The sequence below is a fragment of the Megascapheus bottae genome, chromosome 1 (assembly GCF_031878675.1).
Source record: "Megascapheus bottae isolate mThoBot1 chromosome 1, mThoBot2.hap1, whole genome shotgun sequence".
Taxonomy (NCBI): domain Eukaryota; kingdom Metazoa; phylum Chordata; class Mammalia; order Rodentia; family Geomyidae; genus Megascapheus; species Megascapheus bottae.
In genome coordinates this window covers 11,826,625-11,835,526 of record NC_143509.1, presented here as the reverse complement: position 1 = coordinate 11,835,526, position 8,902 = coordinate 11,826,625, and the positions used below count along the sequence as shown (strand labels likewise).

Sequence of the window (8,902 nt, the reverse complement as noted above, 5' to 3'; positions counted from 1 at the left end):
GGAGAGTGTTTGCCTAGCATGCAAACACTGTACAGTATGCACAGAAAAAGCTGGAAGTGGTGTTGTGGGTGAAGTGACCTTGATCTCTAGCCTTGAGGAAGCCCAGGGACAGTGTCATGACCCTGTGTTTAAGCACAAGAATTGGCAAGAAAATTTGGCTAAATATAACATACACAGGAGTGCAATTCCAAATCGTAAGCCTCTGGAGTAGTCCCCAGATAATTTAACAACAGAAATATTCTGAGTATCAATGTCTGGAGTGGGGTTCCATTAAGAGGTACTGAATGAATGGAAATAGAAGCCAAAGGAGAATGCAGTCATAATAATCATTGGTCATGTATGTAAAAATGAAATTTGTATCTCATTGTGCATATGAGTGAAAGTGTAGGTGGAAAAAGAGACTGATGGCAGAGAGGAAACTTTGGAAGACACTGTGTAAAAGTGTGTGGACATGTTAAACTAAAATGTGTTTCTGCAAAGAAGTTAAGATAAAAGTGTTAAAGAGCGAATGTCGCTTAGTAGAATTATTAAATGATATACTCTTTAACTATCATCTGTGAATTCTGTGAAATACAAACTTTAGTAGAAACTGTTCCAAGTCAATGTATAGGGAGAGCCAAGTACACAAGTAACATCAGCACACAACCATCTCTTCATAATTAAAAATAATACATGATGAGCCACACATTTTACATTATTTATCTTATATCATTTGATTTGTCTTAACCATGTTCTCTAAATCAATAAACATATAAACAAAGAAAGAAAGAATCAAATAAACTAACCACCAACAAAAAAGCAGCACCATAGATTTATTAGTTAGCAGCGAGAGGCTCACCCCTGATATCTGTGCACCTGGCCAGACCTGTTCTTTAACAAGCACTAGATCCTAGCCCATGGGGTGGCTCAAGCCAGTAACACTAGTTTCTGACGGGGCTGAGATCTGAGGATCAAGGTCCAAACTCAGCCAGGCACAAAAGAATTTGAGACTCTTATCTCCAATTTACCTCTAGAAAATGGCAGGTGAGGCTTTGATCAATGGTGGTCAGTGGCCTTGATCTGAAGAGCTCAGGCTCAGTTCACCACTTTGACCCAGAAAGAAAGAAATCCCTGGAGCGTATGTATAAAATAACTAAAAACAAAAGAGCTGGTTGTACATCATTTGGCAACAAATGAGAAAGCTCTGAGTTCACATACCAGTGCTCCTAAAACCAAGTGGGCTGTTTCTCTTCACTTTTATTAAGGTAAAATATCCACGATAGAAAATTCACATCTCAACCACTGTAAAATTCAGATTGAGGGGCGATCATCCCCAGATATGTGTCATCTTTGCAAAGTGAAATTTTATGCATTAAAACAAATAAATCCTTCCCTCATTAATAACTTTGACTTAACCAGCAATTTTTTCTAGTGCTTCTATGTCTTCAGTTATACTAATAAAACCATAAGAATATAAAGATTGTGTACAGACAGGTAGGATTTACTAGAATTAGGGTTAATTTTTTTCCTCTGCAAAACAGTATTACAGATGGATTACCTACCTCCTGTTGTCAGTTTCTGGTTTGAAAAACCTGGTCAGGACACTTTTGTGGTCACTGTTCCTCAGGCTGTAGATGAAGGGGTTCAGGAGAGGAGTGACTACTATGTACATCACTGAGGACACAGCACTGCCCCTGGAAGAATGTGACACAGCTGATGCAAAATAAACTCCCAGTCCTGTCCCAAAGAATAAACACACCACTGACAGGTGATAGCCACAGGTGAAGAAGTCTTTGTACCAATTCTCAGCACCAAAGAAATAATTTTATAGTAAGAGAAAAGGATTCCAACGATTGGAGGAAATCCATATATGGTAGCAACAACATATTTGAAGTTTTTACAGGAAGATCCAGGACTTGAGAAGTGTCACAGAAGAAAATTGGGATTTCCACTTCCTTGAAAATGGTCATCTGTAATGCCATCCACACATACAGTTGTCCTTCCAAGAAGCTGGCGACAAATGACAGCACAACCAAGGAGACACAGATATGAGTGTTCATGATGAGAGGGTAATTCAGGGGGTGGCAAATGGCCACAAAGCGGTCATAGGCCATCACAGAAAGAAGAAAAACATCCGTATTGCAAAAAATGATGAAGAGACACATCTGTGTTAGGCAACCTGCATAGGAGATGGCTCTGCTATGACTCTGCAGTTTCACCAGCATCTTGGGTACAGTGGTGGAAATGAAGCAGACATCATCCAAGGAGAGGATGGAGAGGAAGAAGTACATGGGGGTGTGAGGTGGGGGTCAGAGGTGAAGGCCAGGATGATGTGCAGATTTCCCATCACAGTGATCAGGTATATGGACAGGAAGAGCCCAAAGAGCATGGGTTGTAATTTTGTGTCCTCTGAGATCCTCAGGAGAAGGAAGTCTGTAACATGGGTTATATTTTGTGCTTCTTTATGTCTTAGAGGACTTCTCAAAAACATAAACGTCTTCATAGAAAACAAAACCCATATGCAGGAATTGTCATCTCTAAATATTTGAAAATGAAGTATCTAAAAGCTTGAATTTTGCACCAACTATGCAGTACAGTATATTAATCTGTGTTTGTTAATTTGGCAATCCCTTAGTTCTAGAATCTTCTGACTCTGGGATGCCTTATTCCTCAAGCTTTTTTCTACATGTGCTTCCCAGTGACACAGAGCTGTTTTGGAAATCCAAGAACATAAATGCTGTCTAGAGTAAGATCACCTGAAAGTACAGCCCACCCTTTTGTAGTAAGTGTGGGGGGAGAAGTTTCCAGGGCATCAGAAAGGATCGAAGAGTTTTACACATTTATGATACATGTCTGTCTAGGAGCCTACTTTTGGAGCCAGTGCCCTGCCCTAGGTTCTAGGAAGCCTATCCACTGAGAGGGATGGAGAGTGGTCTTTCATGTGTAGATTAAGATTGTGGGTTACAAACTGGGCTGGAGGATTTCAGGATCATCCCCTGGGAGAAGGACCTGCAGTAGGCCAAGCCACAAGAGCAGTACTGAATGAGGGGCACAAAGCACTGTTTCTGGTATTATGGCATTTGTAGGGAAATGGTTAGGCATGGAAACGTGGTATTGAGTGAAATAAGTCAGGCTCACAGAAACAAAGGATATTCATTCATCTCTAAAACATGGAAATTAGATCTCAATTATCAAGATGTATGAATACATACAGAGTCATGTGTTTCAATGCACACATACATATAGAGGAAAATATGGCAGGAAAGGATTATTACGGAATGACTCCACTCATCAAATAAGCCGTAGTTCAACCAAATGAATAGGAGGAAGCTGAAACAGTCTGCTCCTTAAAAATACACAGTGTTCTAGGGGCAGTTGGCTCACACTTGGAATCCTAACTATTCTAGAGGCTGTGGTCTGAGATTTACAGGTGGAAGCCAGTCTGTGGCAGGGAATTCTGAGAACCTCTTGTTTTCAGTTAAGTAGCAAAAACCAGGAAGTTAAGAGGAGGCTAAATGTGAGGATCTCCAGGATATGGAAACAAGAGCCATAAAATGTGTGATTGTTGTTTTTAGTGTCCTAGGTTATTTTTCATCCTTTTTGTTGTCCCTTGATTATTGTCCTACTGTTATTGTATCTCCCTTATTATCTGTTATATTGAATATATATTTATTTGTTTATTTGAAATAGGATAGGGAAGGGGGAAACCAAGATGAAGGGTGGCAGTGGGTGGAGGAAAATGGGGACAAAAACCATGAGAAGGGATATCCATGATTGTGAAATAATTCACTTTCTATCTGGCAAACATAACTGTAACATTTCTATTAATTACAATGAAAATGAGGGAAAAAATCAGGAAATGGAGCTGTAGCTTTGAGTAAAAACTTCAGGGAAAGTACACGGGCCCTGAGTTCAAGCCACAGAACATACGTGTGTGCACGCATGTACACAAACACACACCCACACACATACCACAGAAGGTGAAACATATGAAATGAGAAAGAATGACTTAAGACCCTGAGCTCTGAGAAGGACACTATGCATTCTGCCAATAATTTCATTGATGGAATATCCTCTGGACATTTTCATCATCATCACAATCTTCCTTCTCATTCTACCCTTCTTCCTTCTCCTCCTGCTCCTCTTCCTCCTCTACCAATTCTTATCATCCTCTTTATCCTCCTCCTCTCCTTTTCAGTCAAACTTTAGGATAACTTAGGAAAGTGGTTTGAACCATTTATAAGCTGCTACATTTGGTGACCCACAAATGAGAATGAAACACAATAGGTAAAGAATTCTGCATCACATATATTGACACACCTAACGTTCAACCCCTACCTGCAAGTTCACTGAGGTATACATTTTCCAGTTTCCATATAATTAGGGTTTTACAAGGGCATGCTAACCCCCTGTGATTCCCAAACCATCCTACCTGTCCTCATGCTGCAGAGAAGACATTCCTGAAAGTCCTTCATCACCTATCCCACCCCACTCAATTCCTTAAGCTGCTTCTCTCTTCAGCTATCACACATGTGGACAGAACTGAGGAACCCAGATCTGGTGCCCAGCACAAGTCCAGCCTCTGTCCTCAGGAAAGAGATGAATACACAGAAGGAGCAGAGATGGTGGTGATGAGGAGAGAGATATAGCACCAGTGTCCTGATGACAAGGGAGGGAAGGCTTATCCTTGGCTTCTGTATAGCCTTGGAGGATTAATACCCACAGCTCACAATTAACCAAACTGTGTGTATTAACAGGCCAAGTCTCTGGACATTTCAAACACAGGACTGAGAGTATCATAAACAACATGCATGGCAAGTGGAAATTTTTTGTCTATCAAGGAGATTTATGGATTTAAACTTTGGACATTTATACTTATTTAATGGTGTGCAGAAACATTCCTTTATCGTTTTCATTTTCATTAAAATATGCTTTACCAATTCTTATATATTATGTGCATCTATAAAATAACATTTATAATATTTCTGTATTTCTACAATTTCGAGCCCCAGGAAGTGGAAAAAGGGAAAAATGTAAAAAATTGAAAATGATATGCAGTATTTTTGGATCACAAAACAATAGAGGCACCTCTTCCAAGATCACTGGAGAAAAATCCACAGTAGTCATCCTTGTTGCTGAAATTCAATATAATCTAATCTATGAAGAAACACTCATGCATAGTTTCTTTTATTATAAAGAAATAGTGACATTTTCTGAAGATGTGATACTTGTAAACGTTCTGGAAAATATAGACAATTGCTTTTTATCCTCAATTTCATAGAGATAATTCAGCACTAGAAAATACTATGCTGAGCCTTCTAACTTCCAGGAGATTTCCTAATCATTCCTTGATTTTGAAAGTACCTTTCTGGTTCCTTATTTTTCTTTCTTTCTTTCTTTCTTTCTTTTTTTCTTTCTTTCTTCCTTTCTTTCTTTCTTTCTTTCTTTTTTCTTTCCTTCCTTCCTTCTTTATTTTCTTTTCTTTCTACCAGTGTGTATGACAGCTCGAGGTCTTTTATTCAGTCTGGGAACCTCACTGAGATTTTTCTTCTCCTTCTACCACTTCAGTCACACCTCTACACTTGGCTCCTTGATGGTTAATTAGAGATAAGATACTTGTGGACTTTTTTTTGCCTCCATTGGCTTTGAACTGGGATCTTAACATGTCAGCTTCTTAAATAGCTAGAGTCACAGATGTGAACCATAGGCACTCAGAACAAACTATACTTTAAGAAATAATCACCTGGTGGGGCAGTGGACCTGCCAGTTTCATGGAACCAGAAAATCCAAGATTTTTTTAGTACCACCTTGGAGACCATTGCAGTTCTGCTCCCTGAATGGCATTGGGAAGGAATCGCCTCCCCCACAAGCCAAGAGCAGCGCCATCTTGACTGCTGGCAAACACCCGGCTAAACCAACTGGAGCTGGAGAAGTGGTGCTGGCAGGACCATCATTAAAAAGGGCAAAACTTTTCCCAGAGGCAGCTTCGCGGGATGTCTGTCCCAGGTGCTAGCAGAAGTCCACCCCTGGGTGGGGCTGCAGTTCTGGTAAACAAAGCCACTTCTGCCTCCACCCCTTTTTTCTCTGCCCAATCAAGCAAACGGATCAGACACACCACAAAGCCAAATAGCAAGAAAAAACACTTTTTGAATGGTTTGGATCAAGAATTTATAGGAGACACAAGTTACTTTTACTGTTCCCCCTAACCCCCAAAAAACCGAACCCTCACCCTAATCATCACCCTAACCCTAACCCTACTCCTAACCCAAAACCTAACCCTCACCCTAACCCTAATCCTAACCCTAAAACTAATCCTCACCCTAATCATCACCCTCACCCTAACCCTAACCCTAATCCTCATCCTCATCTTAACCCTAAACCTAACCATAATCCTCACCCTAAGCCTCAGCCTCACCCTAACCCTAATCCTAAAGCTAACCCAGAACCTACTCATAACCCTCACGATAACCACAAACTTAACCCTAACCCTTACCCTAACCCTCACCCCTCACCCTAACCCTCACCCTCACCCTCAACCTAACCCTAACCCTAACCCTAAACCTAAACCTAACCCTAACCCAAACACTAACACTAACCCTAAACCTCACCCTGTTCCACACACTACCGCTAAACCTAACCCTAACCCTAAACTTAACCCTCAACCTTACCCTCAACTTAAACCTAACCCTAGCACTAACCCTAAACCTAACCCTCACACTAACACTCACCTTCACCCTAACCCTAACCTTAAACCTTACCCTAACACTAACCCTCAACTTAACCCTCAGCCTAACCTTAACCCTAACCCTAACCCTCACCCTAACCCTCAACCTAACCCTAACGCTACAGCTAAACTTCACCCTAACCCTCACCCTAAACCTAACCATCACCCCACCCATAACCCTAAACCTAACACTAACACCATTCCAAAATGTAACCTTAACCCTAAAAATAACCCTAACCCTAAACCTCACCTGCAGCCTCACCCTCACCCTAACACTAACTCTAACCCTCAACCTAATCCTAACCCTCACCCTAGCCCTCACCCTCACCCTAAACCTAACCCTCACCCTAACCATCACCCTAACCCTAAACCTAAAGCTAACCCTCACCCTAAACCTAAAACTAACCCTAACCCTAACCCTCACCCTCATCCTAACCCTAATCCTAACCCTAAACCTAAACATAGACCTAATACTAACTCTAACCCTAACCCTAACCATAACCCTAACCCTCACCCTAACCCTAACCCTAATCTTAACCTTAACCCTAACCCTAAAACTAAACCTCACCCTAACCCTCACCCTCAGCCTAATCCTAACCATAAACCCTAACCCTAACCGTAACCCTAACCCTAAACCTAAACCTAAATTTAACCTTCACTGGCACCGTCACCCTAACACTAACCCTAACCCTAACCCAAACCCTAACACTAAACCTAGCCCTAGCCCTGAAACTATGCATAACCCTAACCCTAAACCAAACCCTAACCCTAACCCTAACCCTAACCTTAACCTTAACCCTAACCCTAACCCTAAGGGTCCCTAACCCTAACCCTAACATTAAATCTAACCCTAAACTTCACCCTAACCATCATCCTAACAGTAAACTTAACCCTAACCCTAACCCTAACCCTAACCTTAGCCTTAACCCTAACCCTAACCCTAAGGGTCCCTAACCCTAACCCTAACCCTAAATCTAACCCTAACCTTCACCCTCACACTAAACCTAATCTTCCCATAACTCTAACCCTCACCCGTACCCTCACCCGTACCTTAACCCTAATCATTACCCTAACCCTCACCCTAAACCTAACCTTATCCCAAACCCTAACCATAACCATAACCTCACCCTCACCCTAATCCTAACCCTAACCCTAACCCTCACCGTAACCCTAACACTAACTCTCACCCTAACCCTCACCCTAACCCTAACCCAAATCCTAACCGTAACCCTAACCCTCACCCTAACCTTAACCCTAACACTAAAACTAATCCTCCCCTTACCCTCACCCTCACACTAACACTAATCCTAACCCTAACCATAACATTAACGCTAAGCCTAACCCTCACCCTAAACTTGACCCTCACCCTCACCCTTACCATAACTCTAACCTAACCCTCATCCTAACCTAAAGCCTAACCCTCACCCTACTGCTCACCCTCAACCTAACCCTAACCCTAACCTTAACCCAAACCCTAACCCAAACTCTAACGCTAACCCTAAATGTAACCCTATCCCTAACCCTCAACCTAACCATTACCGTAAACCTAAACCTGTCCTAACCCCTAACCCTAACCCTAACTGTAACCATAATCTCACCCCCACCCTAAACCTAACCCTGACCCGAACACTCAACGTAACCCTAACCCTAAAAATAACCATAAGCCTAACCCTCACCATAAACTTCACCATAAACCCAACACAAACCCTAACCCAAACCCTCAACCTAACCCTTACCTTAAACCTAAAACTGATCCTCACCCTCACCCTCAACCTAACACTAATCCTAACACAAACCCTAACACTAACCCTAAACCTAACCCTCACCCTCACACCAACCCTAACCCTAACCCTAACCCTAACACTCATCCTATCTCTAAACCAAATCCGAACCCTCACCATAATGCTCACCCTCACCCTAAAACTAACCATCGCCCTATCCCTCACCCTAACCCTAACCCTGACCCTAATCCTAAACCTAACCCTAACCCTAATCCTAAGCCTAACCCTCACCCCAACCCAATTCCTAACCCTAAAAATCACCCTAACCTTCACGCTAACCCTAAAGCTAATCTTAATCATCACCCTCACCCTCACCCTAAGGCTTACCCTAAATCTCAACCTAACCCTAACCCTAACACTAACCCTAACACTAAATCAAATCCTAAACCTAGCAGTAGCCCTAAAGCTATACATAACC

The 8,902-nt window shown here is 41.9% G+C and overlaps 1 pseudogene; it reads right to left on the bottom strand.

Moving 5' to 3' along the window:
• Positions 1-1,537: 1,537 nt before the first annotated feature.
• Positions 1,538-2,338, bottom strand: LOC150068399 (olfactory receptor 7E24-like; annotated as a pseudogene).
• Positions 2,339-8,902: the final 6,564 nt, after the last annotated feature.